This window comes from Taudactylus pleione, unplaced genomic scaffold (assembly GCF_031769625.1).
Source record: "Taudactylus pleione unplaced genomic scaffold, aTauple2 ptg001274l, whole genome shotgun sequence".
Lineage (NCBI taxonomy): Eukaryota > Metazoa > Chordata > Amphibia > Anura > Myobatrachidae > Taudactylus > Taudactylus pleione.
In genome coordinates, this window is record NW_028285674.1 from 489,350 (window position 1) to 508,161 (window position 18,812).

An 18,812-nucleotide genomic window follows, 5' to 3' on the forward strand; every position below is an offset into this window, starting at 1 on the left:
GCATGTTTAAATTGCTCTACTGTCTTAGCCTCTACCACCTCTGATGGGAGGGCTATTCAACTTGTCCACTACCCTTTCTGTGAAGTCATTTTTCCTAAAATTTCCCCTGAACTTACCACCCTCCAGTTTCAGAACATGTCCTCTTCTCTTTCTTTGAAGAATGTCTCCTTCCTTTACCTTGTTAAAACCCTTTATATATTTGAACGTTTCTATCATGTCCCCCTTTCCTTTCTCTGCTCCAAACTATACATATTAAGATCTTTTAGTCTTTCCTGGTACGTTTTGTCGTGTAGACCTTGCACCATTTTGGTTACCCTTCTTTGTACAATCTCTAATGTATTAATATCCTTCTGGAGATATGGCCTCCAGAAATGAACACAGTATTCGAGATGAGGATGTACCAATGACCTGGTATTATCACTTCTTTCTTTCTACTACTGATTCCTCTCCCTATGCAACCAAGCATCTGACTTGCCTTCCTCATTGCTTTGTTACAATGTTTGCTTGATTTTAAGTCACCTGAAATAGTGATTCCTAGATCCCTTTCCGCTTCAGTATTTTCCAGTATAGTGCCATTAATACTAACTATATTTAGCCTTTGGATTTTTGAGACCCAAGTGCATGATCTTGCATATTTTGGTATTAAACTGTAGTTGCTACGTTCTTGACCATTCCTCTATTCTACCTAGATCATCAATCATTTGTTTTACCCCTCCTGTGTGTGTATACCCTGTTGCATACCTTTGTGTCATCTGCAAAAAGGCATAACTTTTCCTTCAATACCATTTGCAATGTCACAAATAAAGATATTAAAAAGCACTGGTCCAAGTACAGATACCTGTAGCCATGATCTTATGCTTTCAAATATCTTTGTACCCAATCCCATGCTGTCCAGTTTATTTAACAGTCTGCGATGTGGAACAGTGTCAAAAGCCTTAATAAAGTCTTCATAAGCTATATGTATGGCCCCCCCTTTATCTACTTCCTTAGTTACCCAGTCAAAAAGTCAATAAGATTTGTTTGACATGATTCCCCCCCCCCCCCCCCCCAGTAAATCCATGCTACTTGGGATCCTGAAAATTGCTGGATTTTAGATAATTTACAACTTTCTTTTAAGAGTGTTTGTTCCCATCATTTTCCCAACTACAGATTGAGTCTCCGATATCCAAAATGCTTGGGACCAGGGGTATTTTGGATAACGGAATATTCCGTATTTTGGAATATTTGCATATCATAATGAAATATCTTGGGAATGGGACCCAAATATACACACAGAATGCATTTATGTGTTATATACACAAAGCCTGCAGGTAATTTTATACAATATTTTTAATAATTTGTGCCTTAGACAAAGTTTGTGTACATTGAACCATCAAAAATCAAAGGTTTCATTATCTCAGTCATGCCAAAATTATTTCGGAATATTTGGATATGGGAGACTCAACCGGTACTGATGTAAGGCTCACTGGTCGGTAGTTGCTTGCCTCTTCCTTGCTTCCACTTTTGTGCAGTGGGACAACATTTGCTTTTTTTCCAGTCCTCTAGAATTAGTCCAGTAGCTAGTGACTGGTTGAATAATTCTGTTAATGGTGTTACCAGCACCCCTTTAAGTTCATTTAATATCCTTGGATGTATCCCATCAGGCCCCATTGATTTATCCACTTTCAGTTTTGAGAGTTCTGTTAGGATCTTCTCCTCTGTAAATGTGCTTGTTCCTACCTCATTTTTCTAATTACACCTGCAACTTAACTGTGGCCCCTTTCCCTTTCTCTCAGTAGTGCATAACGTACAAAAATAATTAAGATGATCAGCTGTTACATTGTCTCCTTCAACAAGACTCCTTTCGCTTATATACTTAAAAAAGTTTTGCCCCCTTTACCCACTGACTGTGCCATGTTCTCCTCAGCTTTTGCCTTTGCACATCTGATTACTTTTTAGGCTCCTTCTGTTTTACAAGATACACCTCTTTGTCTTCATTATTTTGCGTCTGCTTGTATTTCCTAAAGACCATCTTTTTTGCATTCACAATACTTGCTACCTCTTTCCCAAACCACACTGGCTTCCTTTTCCTTGTGGTTTTCGTAACCCTTTTGATACAAAAGTCTGTTGCCTTTAATATTGCACTTTTTAAATTTTCCCACCTCTCCTGCACTCTTTTCAAGTTCCTCCACTCTGCCAAAGATACGCTTATACATCTTCCCATCCCTGCAAAATCAGCCTTCCTAACATCTAACGCCTTTGTTTTTGTATGGAACGAGTCAGTATCTTTATACTGAACCATACTGCTTGATGATCACTGGATCCCAGGTTTTCACCCACTTTTACATCCGATATTCTGTTTCCATTTGTAAGTACTAAGTCTAATATTGCGTCTTTCCAAGTGGGCTCCCTCACCATTTGCTAGAGGGAGGCTCCGTGCAATGAATTCAGGATGTCCTCTACATGGAACTTGCCACAGACACCTCCCAGTTTATGTCGGGTAGATTAAAATCTCCCATGATGATAACCTCTCCTTTTAATGCCATTTTAGTGATGTCCTGCAATAGTTAATTCGCCAGTTCCTCTACCTGACCTGGTGATCTGTAGATCACTCCATTACGAAGAATCACTTTCTCCCCTGTTTCTATAGTCTCCCAAAGGGACTTGGTTTTTTCTTTAATACTATGTATTAATGTAGTATTTCTGCTTTCCTTGACATACATTGCTGCTACTCCTCCTATTCTTTCCATCCTGTCCTTCCTAAATAAAGTATGTCCCGGCATAACTATGTCCCAGTTACGATTTTCATTACACCATGACTTCGTAATAGCCACAATATCCAGATCATCCCTTGTCATTATTGCAATTAGTTAAGGGATTTTATTTCCTAAACTCCTAGCATTTGCACACAGTAGTAGCTAGAAGAGCATTATGGTTGCGATCTTGGATGGCTGATGCAATTTTTTTAATTAATAATAAAAATATATATAAATAAATATACTGGCAACGTTACCGTGTTATTTGAGATCAAATTAGATTCCCTGATACTAAAGATGACCGGAGGTAAAATCTTATCAACTGCCATAAAGGAGATATGGGTATCAATTACCTTGATCAAAACAATACTGAGACAGGCCAGGGCCTACAGGCCAGGATGCCAATATATAGAAGATATTCTTGAGGAGTGACCAGAAAATCCTTTCGGCAGAATTTTAGGAGAGTTAATTCCTGACAGCTATGACTACAGGACCCCTATAGAACTAGCTGTCTGAGGAAGATTATCTCAGTTTGCCAGCGCATGAATGGGTATCGGATATAATATCCACCAGATATCGAATAGTATTCAAAGAACAGGAAGAGACAAATTTGTACAATCAAAGATGCCATTTGCGAGACTGGAAAACATTAGTATGGTAGACAATTTGGAAAAACTAATTGGGCTACAAGCAATAAAAGCAGTGCCCATTGGAGAAAGGAAAACCGATTTTTAATTCACTTTTTCTGGTAAAATGTCAGGAGACTTCAGGACTATCCTGGATCTAAGGAGACTGAACAAGTACATCCTGACGAAAGAATTTCATATGGAGATGCTAAAATCTATTCTAGCAGGCATAATGAAAGGTTACTTTCTGGCATAAAAATATCTAAAGATGCTTTTTTTCATATACCAGTGAACATTGATGATCAAAAATGAGGTTTTGTGTAGCAGAAAAACATTTCCGGTTCACATGTCTTCCCTTCAGCTTATCAACCTCACCCAGAACATTTACCAAAGTTCTAGTAACTATGATAGCGCACTTAAGAGCTTAAGGCAGTGGTTCCCAAACTTTTTTGAATCACGGGGCACTAGTGCATCAGAATTGTTTTCACGGCACCCTTGAGGCAACAGTTTGTTGAGAAATTCCCAAGGTAATGCTTACCTGTCATCCTTAGGTATGGTTATATAGTGGGTGACAGGTTTGTGCTTCTGTTTGTCCACATATTTATATTACATTGGTCTTACTTAGACAACATATTGCTCTCTGGAAGGACGAAAGAAATTGTGCTGAAAATGGTGGCCAAGTTCTACAGTGTCTAGAAATGCATAATTTGGTCATAAATTAAAAAAAAAAAGGGTTGGTTGAATTCAGTTTCCAGGAGTTATAATAGATAACCAGAATTATGCGGTCAGCCTCTCAGAAGAAAGATGTATGAAAATACAGAAACTGGTCAGAAACGCAGCAAAATTCAACTTGAGACTGATTGGTACGATTTCTTCAACTATAGACGTTGTCCCATGAGCAGAGTGGCACAGGAGACAATAGCAATGGAACATATTAAATTTAATTCACAGGAATGTGCTTCTTTTCCATCATATACGGCTGAGACGAGACGTAAAAAGATCTCTGGACTGGTGGAAAAGTGTAAATTTGGAGAAAAGTTAAACACCACTGTTATAAGTGCGGTACCTAGTCCTACAACAGATGCAGGTTCCTGTCACAAGCCGCCGCACTGCCAATGCTGTGCGGGATGAATGCCGGGCAAGCGTTCGCTGAAGTCACCTCCTTCCTGTTTGGATCTGTGATTAGCAGCACATTATTTGCAGTTCCAGTCTTGGTTGCTGCTGAGCCTCTGCACTAATTACTGCCTGTCTGTGTGCAGTGTCAGGTGCACTCTGATTGATTCTTCTGTCTGTGCACAGCCCAGCTGCTAATTAGGGAGGCTTGCTCTGGTTGGGCCCTGTTTCTGTTAAATTCCAGCCAGCCCTTCACTCCATGCTGGTGATAAAATTTCACGTGTTTCCGGTTTGTTTTGGTCTCCTGTTCACAGTCGAGTTCCAGTATCCAGCCAGCTCCTTTGCTCCTGCCGTTTGTGTCATCCACGCGGCACAGTCTGCATCTGCACTACCTGCCGTTTGTATCATCTGGGCGGCACGGTCTGCACCTGTATTACCTGCCGTTGGTGTCATCTTGGCGGCACGGTCTCCATTCCTGCCTTGCTGTTTGTGCAATCCAGGCGGCACAGGCCACACTCGCAGTCCTGAGTGCGCGACCTAGCGTCCAGAGTGCACAATCCTATGTACACCAGCTTTTGTTATCCCAGTGGCATTTAGCACACTTTGGTGTCCTGAGTATGCAAACTTGTGTACAACCGCTTTGTGTCATCCCAGTGGCATTTAGTACACCTGGGCATTTTTAATACGCATTCCTGTGTACTAACCGCTGGTGTCATCCCGGCGACACTGGCGCACCACAGCGTCTTCTAGTCAAGTTTTCCTGCCCTCAAGGCAGCATCCAGCCTAGAGGCTGCTACTGGCCCAAACGCCGCATCTCAACTAATAGGCCCATAGGCCTCTTCCAGCCCAGAGGCTGCTACCGGACTAAAGGCCGCACCACAACCATTTTCTCTCTAAGCCACATTTGGAGCTAGCTCCCTCAGCCATCAAGGCAACCACCCGGCTGCATTCTGCCAAGGCATTCCAGCCCTCAAGGCTGTTCAAGACTGTTCCTTTTGGCTACCACAGAGTCGTAACAGTTCCTCAGGATGGGGGGCACATTTGTCACGATTGGTAACACAAGGTTAGTGGACTGCACAAGAAAAGTTATTCTTTTCAAACAAAAGAGAGATGAAAGCGGTATGGGAGACAATATATTACTTCCAAAATCATGAGTGAAAGTCATTTAAGAATATTCTCAGACAATTTAACTGTGGTAACATAAATAAATCGTCAAGGGGGTACCAGAAGCAAGGCCGTCATGGAAGAAGTTTAAAAAATTATGACCTGGGAGGAGAAGCATCTTCTTTCTCTTTCAGCACTCCAAAGAAAAACTTTGTGGCAGACTTTCTGAGCAGAGAACAAGAGAATGGAAATTGAAGGCAGAGATATTCCCAGCAATTGTAAAAAGATTTTGGATGTGGTTATTTTCAACAGTGCTGGAAGAACCAGGGATGCTACCAGTCAGGTCGGACATACTAACCCAGGGTCTATTATTGCATCAGAATCCAACAGTCCTCAATTTAGTGGTCTGGAGGTTGAGCAGAAAATTGTTAAAGAAAAAAGGGTTTTCAAGACAGGTGTTATAGCTTTTACTACAAGCAGGGAAAGAGAGTTATTCATAGGTTTACTACAGTATTTTGAAAACCTTTATCTCTTTTGTGGGTAGTGAAGTCGAAACCATGACAGCAGACATAACACAACTATTACAGTTCCTATATGAAGGATTTATTAAAGGTCTGGTGGTTACAACAATTAAAGTACAAATATCAGACCTTGTTACACTTCTGGATAGGAAGTTAGCAGAAGATGAATTGGAAAGATTCTGCCAAGCAATCAAGAGGATACTTCAACAAATCTTTTACAGCTCCATGGGATCTGAATTTAGTCTTGAAAACTGTAATGATGACACCATTTGAACCTCTAGAAAACATTTTCCCTAAAGCATCTAACCGGAAAAGTGTTTTTACTGATCACAATTACGTCAGTTTTATTAAAGACAAATCTGAAATTTGTACCAAAGGTAATTTTGTTCTACCTTCTCAATCAAGATATACTTCCAACCTTTTTTTTACCCAGTCAAAAGATGACGACGGAGAAATACATACACTGGATTTGGTTAGAAGCTATTTCTATTTATCTTAATAGAGTGGGTGAATGCAGGAAGACATAGCACTTAATTGTCTTACCAAAAAGGAATTAGACAGGGCAATAGTCCCACAAAACAGGCCATCGCAAGACAAATACAACATTTTGCCTATGAAAAAGGTGTTCTCAAGGCACCTGGTATCGTTAGAGCACACTTGACTAGGACGTTAGCTACTTCTTGGGCAAAGTAAATGGAAGCATTAATAAAGGAGATCTGTAAAGCAGCAGCATGGTCTTCTGTACTTACATTACTAATCATTATGCTCTGGATCTGTCAGAGTTGCATTTTGGAGATGAGTCCTCAGAGAGTCATTCAAATAGACAACATTTGTTTTGCAGACTTTGAAGCCTTATTGTTATTGCCCTCCCTGTGTTTATGAGCTTTGGTATGTCCCAAGGTGAGGCTGCCATGTTGGAGCGAAGAAGAAAACATCGGATTATACTGATTAATTCTATTCCTTCGAGATACTCCATGGCAGCCTATAAATACCCTCCCTTGAGTGTTTTTTTTCAGGAACCGATTATAAGGAGACACTCAGAAAGACAAGGAGGCGGAGGAAGGGGCCAGAATATATATTGCAGGGGGGCGGTTCCTGAAAAAACATACTATTTATACTATATCCCAAGGTGAGGCTGCCATGGAGTATCTCAAAGAAACAGAATTATCAGTGAGTATAATCCGATCTTTTCAGACAATTCTACATGATTTCAAATCAAATAGAACTGTTTCTGATGGTTCTATTGAAAATGGTGATTTGGGGTCGATATTTGGTCTATTAGTAAATAAGCTTTTTCTACTTTTGGCCATGGGGATGTACCAATAGTCTTTTTGAAATTCTATTTGTCTGTGAAGTCGAATTTCTGGGAATTTTGAGTCTGTTTTGCCTTTATTAAATACCTGATTGTCAAAATCACCACCAATTCCCCTCAAAATCACCACAAAATAGAATGGAACTGAAAATTGACCATTAGTAAATGTACCCCAATGTGTCTAATATTGTTACAAGTCACAGTCACGACTTGACACTTTCTGACAGTATGCCCAGACAGGACGGGGTTACTCCAGTTCTTCCTTTTGCTAGGAGATCGGCACGCCTCAGGAAGTGATTTGTATTGCACTGGGACTTCAGCCTATTTATACTCACTGATCTATTGCACCTGTGCCGACTATAGAGTATCTCTGAGTTCCCTCAGTCTGGCTGCAGAGTCAGGTTGTTCCTGTTCACTGAACTCCCACACGGTATCCTAGCCGCTCCAAGTAGCTTCCGTGCTACTACCAATCTCCAAACGGCTTCCTAGCCGTATCCAGCAGCTCTAGTGCTGCCAACGTTCACCATACGGCTTCCTAGCCGCTAAAAAGTAGCTTCCGTGCTACCACCAATCTCCAAATAGCTTCCTAGACGCATCCAGCAGCTCCCGTGCTGCCAACATTCATCATACGGCACACTTGCCGCACCATCGGCTCTCTTAGCCATTATCAAACCCTAGACTGTTTATCTACGGCAACCCCAACCCAATTACCCCAACATTGGCACCATCGCTGCAACATCGGTGCACTTGCCGCACCATCGGCTCTCAGCCATTATCAAACCATATACTGTTTATCTACGACAATTGCCCCAACATCGGCACCATCGCTGCCACGTCGGCACCCTTGCTGCACCATCGACTCTCAAAGCCATTATCAAACCATAGACTGTTTATCTACGGCTGTTGCCGCACCATTATCGCACCATCTGCATAATTGCCGCACCATCGACACAGCTGCCACACCATCGTCTCCCAAGCTCTTGTCCAAAAAACCAAACTGTACTCTTGCAACATCTGGACCATCGATATCCTTATCATCAACTGTGTCAGTCCTAACTGTACATTATTTACCTATTGAATTCCCCTGTATCTCCATGTGAGCCACTACTACCTCGAGCATAAGTCCAGGTGGCCGCCTAAGTACCGGTGAACGTATCCTAGTTGTAAAGGAACAACGGGCGGTTGTTATTGGCAGAAGATCTTGCTAGCTGGGTTCTTGTGGTGTCACATGGGGTAGTCATCGCAATTCGTAACAAATATACATTTAACCCCCTTCAGTGTGCGGTGTGGTGCAAGGTGTATTTGGAGTGATAACACCTCCCATTGCCCCAGGCTAACTCTCCAGTGTGTGGGCAATACCTGAGAAGGGGTCCCTCACACCTAGATACAGGTGTGAACATATGCAGTAACACCTCTTATTGAATAATTTGGGCACTGCCGTTATTTCTCTGGTTACTGCAAGCTTCTCTCCCTCCAGCTCATAATACTTGGCATGTCAGATGACTTAAGGATATGGTTACAATACATCACTTTATTCACCACCACAATCTTTAAGCACAGTTGCAATAGATGCTTTAAACATACAGGGCCACCTAGCCCTATACTGGCTGGTGCTTGTAGTTCCACAGCTTCAGATACATCTCTGCCCACAGTGGGTTGGGTACGGGATCCCGGCGGTCACAATACTGACAGTCAGAATCCCGACTACTGAGTGTAAGTGCCCTAACCCATCTTTCCTGCAGCCTAACCCTAAACCTCCCCTCCCGCAGCCTAACCCTATCTCCTTCCTCTCCTACCCCCCTCCCCTCCCTTTGCAGTCTAACCTTAACCACTACTCTAACTCCAAGCCTAATACTTACCATCAGGATGCTGTCGGTTGGGATTCCAGTGCTGGGATACTGGCTGCCAACTTTTGGAATGCCAACTACATCCCCCACATCTGTTACTTTAATGGAGTACACACCCTACGCCAGTGCAATAATCCTTAATTGTGTGCTGCTACTACACTCTGCTTTTCTTTGTCTCTCTGCAGACAGAATGCCTCATACCCAGTCTGCCTGGCCGTATACAGATGGTCACTTACACATCTGCCTCTTTCCACCCCTTCTCCTTCACATGGGACAGCAGAATTCAGACTTATAGAATACCCCTGCATAGCTTCAAACGTGCACTGAAAACCCGCCTGTTCATGAAAGCATAGGCTCACGCCACCCTCCTGCCTCAGTTATCTCTACCTTGCCTACTTCCTGCCTTCAGGTCCCCATCCACACTGCCTGATTCCCCTCTCCCCTAGATTGTAAGCTCCTAGGAGCAGTGTCCTCCCTACTGTCTCACAGCCTTCTTCTCTAGCACTTCAATGACAGCCTTCACCTTCCTTGCTGTATTGTGTACTGAGACTTGTGGTGGTAATTCTTACTTATGCTCTATTTATCTATTGGTTACAGTATTGTAATGTAATATTCTGTCTACCCTGTACTGTCGTATAAACAACAAATAAATAAGCAGCGCTTAGAACATTCAATAAATAGGGAAAAAATTAATTTATTCACACATAAGTCAAGTATAAATATAAAAGGACATATACAGTTCAAAGCAAACTAAAAAGAGGAGAAATATATATCCCCACATGTACAAAAAAGCTAAAATACTAAAAAGTCACAGCCTATGCATATAATGACACTGAAGGGTGAAATAATGAAAAACGGAACTTGCATATATTCAATTTAAAGAATCCTTATGTTTAAAATAAGTATACAAATAGTTCCAAAGGCAATGGTGTCTCTTTCTGTTGGAAACAAAAACTGAGTATAAGAAAGAAGTATTCAAGGCAATGTCCCGATGTATTGGAGAGCAATGCGGGATACACTGAATTCACTGTGTAGCCCCGTACCAGCCCTCTATGATATGAAGGTAAATGTCTCACATCCAGGTGGGGGGATAATCACCAGGAATAAATACCTGTATTGCCTGCATTTGCCTCTGACGAAGCTGTGACACATAGGGAAACACGTTAGCCTTTCACTGAAGGGTGGCTGATCCAAAGCCATTTGCCAATACCTGCATCTCTTTGAACTGAGCATTTCATCTATACGGGATATCCTGTTATAGTGACAGGCCAGAGTGGTTACTGCATGTACGGAACCCCCAGGACACATGACAAATATAGGAAGAGCCTGCTCTTGATGCAGACTATCCAGCCGCACAGTATCAGATTTCCTGTCCGTGTGGGTTACTCTGCAGACTACAGTTGCCGAACTTTACCGCATACCCGGCTTGGTCACAAAGCCAGTTACCAATTTTGGATTACAATTTAACTCACTGCCGCTGCCAGTCACGGTATCCAGGGGTGCATTATATCTCTCATCACGAGGGAATACCTCCCACGGCAAGAAATATTACCGCTGGCCGCACTGTTGTCCTAACCTCTCATCTACCAGCTCCACCTGGTGAACACATCAGGGACAATACAGATATTTATTCCAGGTGATTATCTCCCCACCTGGATGTGAGACATTTACCTTCATATCATAGAGGGCTGGTACGGGGCTACACAGTGAATTCAGTGTATCCCGCATTGCTCTCCAATACATCGGGACATTGCCTTGAATACTTCTTTCTTATACTCAGTTTTTGTTTCCAACAGAAAGAGACACCATTGCCTTTGGAACTATTTGGATACTTATTTTAAACATAAGGATTCTTTAAATTGAATATATGCAAGTTCCGTTTTTCATTATTTCACCCTTCAGTGTCATTATATGCATAGGCTGTGACTTTTTAGTATTTTAGTTTTTTTGTACATGTGGGGATATATATTTCTCCTCTTTTTAGTTTGCTTTGAACTGTATATGTCCTTTTATATTTATACTTGACTTATGTGTGAATAAATTAATTTTTTCCCTATTTATTGAATGTTCTAAGCGCTGCTTATTTATTTGTGGTCTATATTTCTATATTATACCAGGGCACTACCTAGGAATTTTTTGCAGCAGCTTTAGCATCCAGAGATAGAGGAACTTTAGAATATTCTATGTAGCGCTACCTTTATTTCTGTTTATTACCCTGTACTGTCGTACTGTTTTGCCGTATGTATGGCGCTGCGGACCACTTGTGGAGCCTTATAACTAAAATGAAATAATAATAATACAGCTAAGATGCTGTCAACAGTGTACTCTCAGCTGTAGTCCACCCCTCTACTACAAGGATTACGTCTATAGGCACACTTCTCCAAACAGTGAACTCCCCCCCCTTCTAGTAGCTGCTGGGGGATCTCCCTCTTTGCAATACCTCTACAACTCTTAACCTCGCCTAGGTGCTGCATGATGGTGAATCTCACTGGGCTGCTCACACTGCAGGCTTCCAGTTTTTTTTTTTTTTCTCTCTCTCTCTCATTAACAGTCATACCTCCGCTCTCGGGACAGACCGGAGGTGCTGACTGTGGAAGCAGGCACCCAATATCCTGCGCTCCCAGGGGTTAATAGTCAGCCAGGGGAGACAGCTCAGCGCGCCTTTCCTCTGAGGTCTGACTTTGCTGAGCTGTTTACTCCTGAAGCCACGTTCCCTCTGAGGACTCCTGTGATGCACCATCCAAGGGAAAATGGCCACCAATCTTCCAGGACAGCGTGTGGTCCAATCCCCCTGCATACTTCTCCCTTGGGTTAGTGTATGCAGCGCTATAGCCTTCCCAGACACTTAATCTGGGCAGTTGATTGTAGTGCCAATTTGCAGTATGTTAGCATTCCCGCTAGGCTGTTTTAGCGGGGCGCTGCGCCCTGCCCTCCTTCAGGAGGGCAAAAAGCGCCCTGCCCTCACAGCATGCGGGTGCCGTCCACCCGCGGGTCACTGTATCCACCGGGTGGGGAAATGTGCGGTGACTCGGTCACCGCCGGTGAATGGGCGCATGTGCCCGGCGTCTATCCTCCCTGTCAGCAGCGCTTGGGGGCTGCCCAGCGTGTCCGTAAGTGCCGGGCACACCCCCAAGAGTGACGAAATGGGGACGTGTCTTATAGACATGCCCCCTTTTTAATGGCCACACCCCCTTTTGCCTTCGGCGCGCGTGTAAGTGCCTTCTCTAGCTCCGGTACCCTGCCTGCTGCCGGAGCTAGAGTGAACACTAGTATTAGTGTTCACTCTAGCTCCGGTGGCAGGCAGGGCGCCGGAGCTAGAGAGGGCAACCTTGTGCGCACGCGCCCGAAAAGGGGGCGTGGTCACGAAAAGGGGGCGTGTCTATAAGACGCGTTCCCTTTTCGTCATACTTGGGGGCGTGCCCGGCGCTTACGGACATGCCGGGCAGCCCCCAAGCGCTGCAGAAAGGGAGAATAGATGGCGGGCGCATGCGCCCGGCGTCTATTCTGCGGCGGTGACCGGGACACCGCATGTTTCTCCACCCGCGGGACACTGCGTCCCACGGGTGAGATTGGCACCCGCAGGCTGTGAGGGCAGGGCACTTTTTGCCCTCCTCCTGGAGGGCAGGGTGCTTTTTGCCCTCCAGAAGGAGGGCAGGGCGCCGAGCCCCGCTAAAACAACCTAGCGGGAACGCTAAGTATATGATATAATTCTGCATTGTATGTGACTTATGCTAGCGCCGACGGTCGGTGTCTTTTCTCTCAACTGTCAGTTTATATCTATCCCTTTCCTTTACTACCATCCGTAACAGGTGTAGTTAGGGTGGTTTTTGTACCTCACATATATAGATTACAGTATTTGTGAAATCTGTCACGTATTGTTGGACCAGTGAGTTGCATACGTTGTAAGTGGGGTCTTACAGCTATTCTTAGCGTTAACCAGTGTAGCGCTGCCTGATTTTCCACTATATTGTCAGACATGTCTGACCAGGAGGTTGAGCGCAATGCTGCACCCACTCTGCTATCCTGCAGGCTATGTGCTGCAGGGGTGAGTCAGGAGGATTTAACTCGAGATGGGTTATGTGTGAGGTGCTATCAATTGCCTGGCCCCTCAAACCCCACAACAACGGGACAGGATCCCCCCTGGGCTTTTTTTTTCCACAAGTCCTGACCTCTATTGCGGGTCGTCTGGAGGACCCGGCCGTTTTGCCCCATATGGGGTTACCTCAACAAGCCACCCTTCCCTCTCAGGGTATCCTGCATTGTTTGCAGTCTACTTCTGTACTACAGTCTGTCACTCCCTACTAGGGATTACCACAGTATATGCAATTCCCTTCGTATCACAACAGTCTGTCGTTCCCTTCCAGGGACTACCACAAGCTGTTTTTATCTAATTCAGTTCAGAGTTTAAGCAGCTTCCTCTACAGCCTTTCAGACCATGTTGCAGAATGAAATACCTAAGAAGGCATCTAAATGCCCTGTGTTGTCATCCCAGTCTACACAACTCAAAAAGACAAAGGAAAAAGTACATCTGCACACTAAAGATATAGTTATGAACGTAACCCCATATTACATTTTGTGAATCACATTCAGACTGAGGGTGCTGCCATTCAGATAGTTAGACAACTAGTACATTTCTAAGGAAAGAAAAAGAAGAGAAAGCTCTGTCCTATTGTATGGCGCACAGTAAGATTTACATAAAATGAAAAATCTTTATTAGATATACATTAAAACAATATATTGAGTAATAATTGTTCGGCGAAATAAAGGTTAATAAAGTGACTAAGTGAAAAATGTGAGAGGTTAATAAAGTGACTAAGTGAAAAATGTCACTTTATTAACCTTTATTTCCCTGAACAATTATTACTCACTATATTGTTTTAATGTATATCTAATAAAGATTTTTCATTTTATGTAAATCTTACTGTGCGCCATACAATAGGACAGAGCTTTCTCTTCTTTTTCTTTCCTTAGAAATGTACTAACAGTCTACACAGCTATCAGACACTGAGGTGTCGTCGATTGATGGGGAAGTGGATGATGCGTCTGATTCCCCTCCACAGGAGGTGCAGCCTAAATCAAGTATTAATGTACCGGCTTTGGTTCGGGCAGTCCGAATCATACTAGATAAATAAGATGACGAACCTGCCCCTAAATCCAAATACCCTCAGTTTAAACAGGTAAAGGTGTTTCCTCTCTCTGACCAGCTGGTATTCTATATGGTGGAGGCTTTGCAAGCATCTGGTAAAAGGTATCAGCCGCTAAAGCGTTTGGCCTCATGTTATCCATTCCCCGAGGGGCACTGTAAGAAGTGGGAATCACCTCCTGTGGTGGATTCTCATGTTACTTGCTTAATTAAAAGTGCCACACTACCCATGCCTTCCATTTCTTTCTTGAAGGATTCTACAGATAGGAAGGTGGAGACGTGGCTGAAATCGTTTTACTCTCTCTCAGGAGCGGTTGCCTGTCTGTGCATGGCTATCTCGTGGGAGGCTTAGGAGATAGAAAGTTGAGTAAATGTTCTGGAGAACACTTTCCCCGAGGAGGCTTCTGAGACTCAGAGGTTTTTGGTGGGCCACATTAGAGATGCAGCTGCTTATATTGGTGAGGCTACTTTGGATGCCAGTCTACTGACCTCCACAGTCTCGGCCGCGGCAGTATCTGCTTGCCGCTCCCTGTGGCTGCGCTCCTGCTGACTCTGTGGCAGATGCGCTCCTGTGCCCTGTGGCAGATGCTGACTCTAAAAAGGGAGTGGAGGCCTTGCACTACAATGGGGAGATATTGTTTGGCCCGGACCTAGACAAAATTGAAGACACACTGGTAAAATCTAAGTCAGCATTTCTGCCATCAGCATCTGCACTTTCCAAGGCTAGAACCTCTTCCTTTCATTCTCAAGGAAAGCCCAAAGGACATTTTTTTCCTAGACAAACAGCGACCAAGTTGACCAACAAGCCTAAGAAACAGGCCTGGAGCGCCAGACGCCCTGCTTCCAAGTTAGCTGATAAACCCTCAGCCTGATGGGATGGGCCTCCCTCTGGGGGATACCAGAGTGGGAGGCCGACTTCTTCAGTTCGCCCCGTGCTGGTGTCACACCACCACGGATGCTTGGGTAAAAGAAGTGGTCTCTCAGGGGTACGCCCTCTCATTCTGACGAAGACCTACCCACCAGTTTTTCTGTACGAGCCCTCTCTCCAACAAGAACAAGGCCTTGCAGATCCAGGAAGCCATAGAGTCCTTGCTGAAAGCAGAGGTAATCGTACCAGTTCCACTATCTCAATGAGGGACTGGTTATTCTTCTACTGTTTCTGGTTCATCGGCCTATCCTCAAATCTATGAACAAGTTCCTCAGGGTGCCCCATTTCAGGATGGAAACTTTTTATGTTCCATCATACTGGCTATGGAACCTGGGCCACCTCCCAGCAATTTCGGCAGTGTTCATTCCAGGAGTTCTCAGTTCGGAAGTGGACTTCTTCAGCCGTCATGACGTGCATCCAGGGAAATGGTCTCTTCACAAAGAGGTGTTTCAACTCCTAGTAGACAAATGTGGCCTCCCAGAAGTGGACCTCATGGCCTCCCGACACAATCACAAGTTACCAGTGTACGGGTCCAGAACAAGAGATACCGAAGGAAGCTTGGTGGACGCTCTGTCAGTAAAGTGGACCTTCCAGTTTGCGTACCTCTTTCCTTCAGTATAGCTGCTTCCTCGAGTTCTTCAAAAGTTCAAACAAGACTGAGGCATAGTCCTACTGGTGGCTTCAGCTTGGCCCAGACTTCATTGGTACCCAGATCTTCAGAGTTTCTCCATCGCCACTCCGTTCCTGCTGCCTCAACGTCCGGCCCTGTTGTCTCAGGGTCCTTGCCTTTACCCGGACCTGGATCGTCTGTCTTTGACGGCATGGCTCTTGAGACATCCATCCTAAAATCCAAGGTATTCTCAAGCTCAGACATCAGAACGATGCTCCGAACTTGTAAACCTGCTTCAGCCAGGACATACCACAGGGTGTGGCATACATATTTCTAGTGGTGTCGCTCACAGGATTACAACCCTCAGTTGTTTCGTATTTCCAGGATTGTAGCATTCCTTCAAGCGGGACTGGACCTAGGCCTTCGCCTGGCCACGTTGAAAGTACATGTCTCTGCACTGTCAGTGTGGTTCCAATGAAGGATAGCTCCGTTCCCGGATATCCACACCTTCCTACAAGGTGTTCTCCAGATTCACCCTCCCCAGTGGCTCTTTGGGATTTGGTGGTTGTTCTTCGGGCCTTCCAGGGTCCTCCATTTGAACCACTAGATTTGGTGGATCTCAAGTGGTTAAAAGCTAAGGGCCTGATTCAGAGCCACTCGTAAGCGACCGCTCGTTCGCTCCGAGCGATGTTTGCCTAACTGCGCATGCGTACGGATCGTTATACGCATGCGCTAACCAGTCAGTGCGGTCGAAATTCATGTGCTCGCAAAATAGCGAATGCCTGAAAATTTGAGTGACAGAAAGAGGCGTATGTGGGTGGTAACGGGGGAAGGTGCTTGAAAACGGGGAGTGGAGATCCGAACGCAGGCATGCTTAAAGGTCAAAACGGGTATTTTATGGGTGTGCATAATTAAAACAGCAGCGTCATTGACCACGTCACTGGGTTATTTTATAGCCAGAACTGCTCGCAAGATTGTGGTAGCAAAAACCAACCCCAAGAATAGCGAGCAGTTCATACCCTGTCGATGTACTCGATTAATCTAATAAATAGCGGACATGACGTAGGATGCGAGTGGCAGGGGGCTTATTTTTCAAAAAAACGGCCGCAAGTTTTGTTCGCTCGTTCAGACCTAGAGGCGTGAAGAGACCGCAAAGAGCGAACGGTTTATTTGAATAGCCACCCCTATTTTCTGGACGAGCGAGCGCTAATTGCGTCCGGCTCTGAATCAGGCCCTAAGTCTCTTTCTTCTGGCTATTGCTTCTGCCAGGAGGGCGCTCTCCTATCGTCCCTCCTTTCTGATATTTCACCTGGACAGGGCTGTGCTTTGCACTCACTCTGAGTTTCTTCCTAAAGTGGTTTCTAATTTCTATATTAATCAGGAGATTATTGTACCGGCCTTTCAAACCTGATCTCTCAGCAGGTGAGGCCTCATTGGATGTGGTCCCTGCTCCGGATTTATGTGGACCGGACCAGTTCCCTTCGGAAATCAGACTCCTTATTTGTGCTCAATGGATTTCACAAGAAAGGATGGCCAGCCAATAAACAAGCATTGGCCAAACCTAATCCCCCCCCTTCCCGCAGCCTAACTCTTCCTTGGGGGGTAACCCCTAATATCAGGATGACGGTTGTTGGGATTCTGATGCCGGTATCCTGATTCGTAAGGATATAGCGGCGTCAGCTTTATGCCCGGCGGCGGGAATCCGGTGTCTGTATATCGACAGCTGGCATCTCGTCCACCGGGATATGCACTACATCCCCTTTAGGGTTCAGGAAGCATTGTGGTAATGTTCCCGAGCTGAGCTGAAATAATAATAGATCTAGCATTGTGAAGAAATGAGATGTTGAGGAAGAAAAGGAAAACATTTACACATAAGGTAGAAATATTAAATGGTAGATAAAGATGCATTGTTACAGCATTTATTATAAACTGTCCCCTTGGATCTAGGCACACTCTCACCTGGTTTCACGTGACACACTCCCATCATTACTGGTACCCTAATATCTTGCCCACATTCCCTGGCACCTTCCCCTCAAATTAACCCCGTAAATGTTACAAAATGTGCTGCTCTAGAAATTGAAACACAGATAGACAGACATATTACAGGTTGAGTCTCCCATATCCAAAATGCTTGGGACCAGGGGTATTTTGGATAACGGAATATTCCGTATTTTGGAATAATTGCATATCATAATGAAATATCTTGGGAATGGGACCCCAATATACACACAGTATGCATATATGTGTTATATGCACCTTATACACACAGCCTGCAGGTCATTTTATACAATATTTTCAATAATTTTGTGGCTCAAGCAAAGTTTGTGTACATACATGAAATAAATTTATGTTTCATTTACACCCTATACACACAGCCTGAAGGTAATTTTATACCATATTTTTAATAATTTGTGCCTTAGACAAAGTTTGTGTACATTGAACCATCAAAAATCAAAGGTTTTATTATCTCAGCTATGCCAAAATTATTCCGTAATTCGGAATATTTGGATATGGGAGACTCAACCTGTATATTAATATTTGTCTATTTTTTGATCTAATAAATAAATGTCTGTGTAGTTGCATAACCCAGAGGGCTATGTCACACATGCCGGTTTTCACCAGCTGGCAAAAAACAGGTTTTTTTTTACCGTGTATAAAATTTAAGAATGAAAACGGATGGGTTCTTTCAGACTGCACGGACGCATTGTTACAGCCAGAAATATCCACTGAAATGGATGGCTGCCGTCCATGGTTTTAATGTTAAAGATTGGGGAAAAAAACATAAACACGGCAAAAGCATCACACACTGCACGAAACCGTTGTGTGTGAAAGGAAAATATCCAATGGGAAAAAACTTCCTAGATTTATGCCGG

The 18,812-nt window shown here is 44.1% G+C and overlaps 1 protein-coding gene across 1 annotated transcript in view; it reads left to right on the top strand.

The window, feature by feature from the left end:
- The window catches only part of LOC148443417 (bromo adjacent homology domain-containing 1 protein-like), a 179,223-nt gene that overhangs the window by 83,058 nt on the left and 77,353 nt on the right, over positions 1 to 18,812 (top strand). The window lies entirely within an intron of this gene.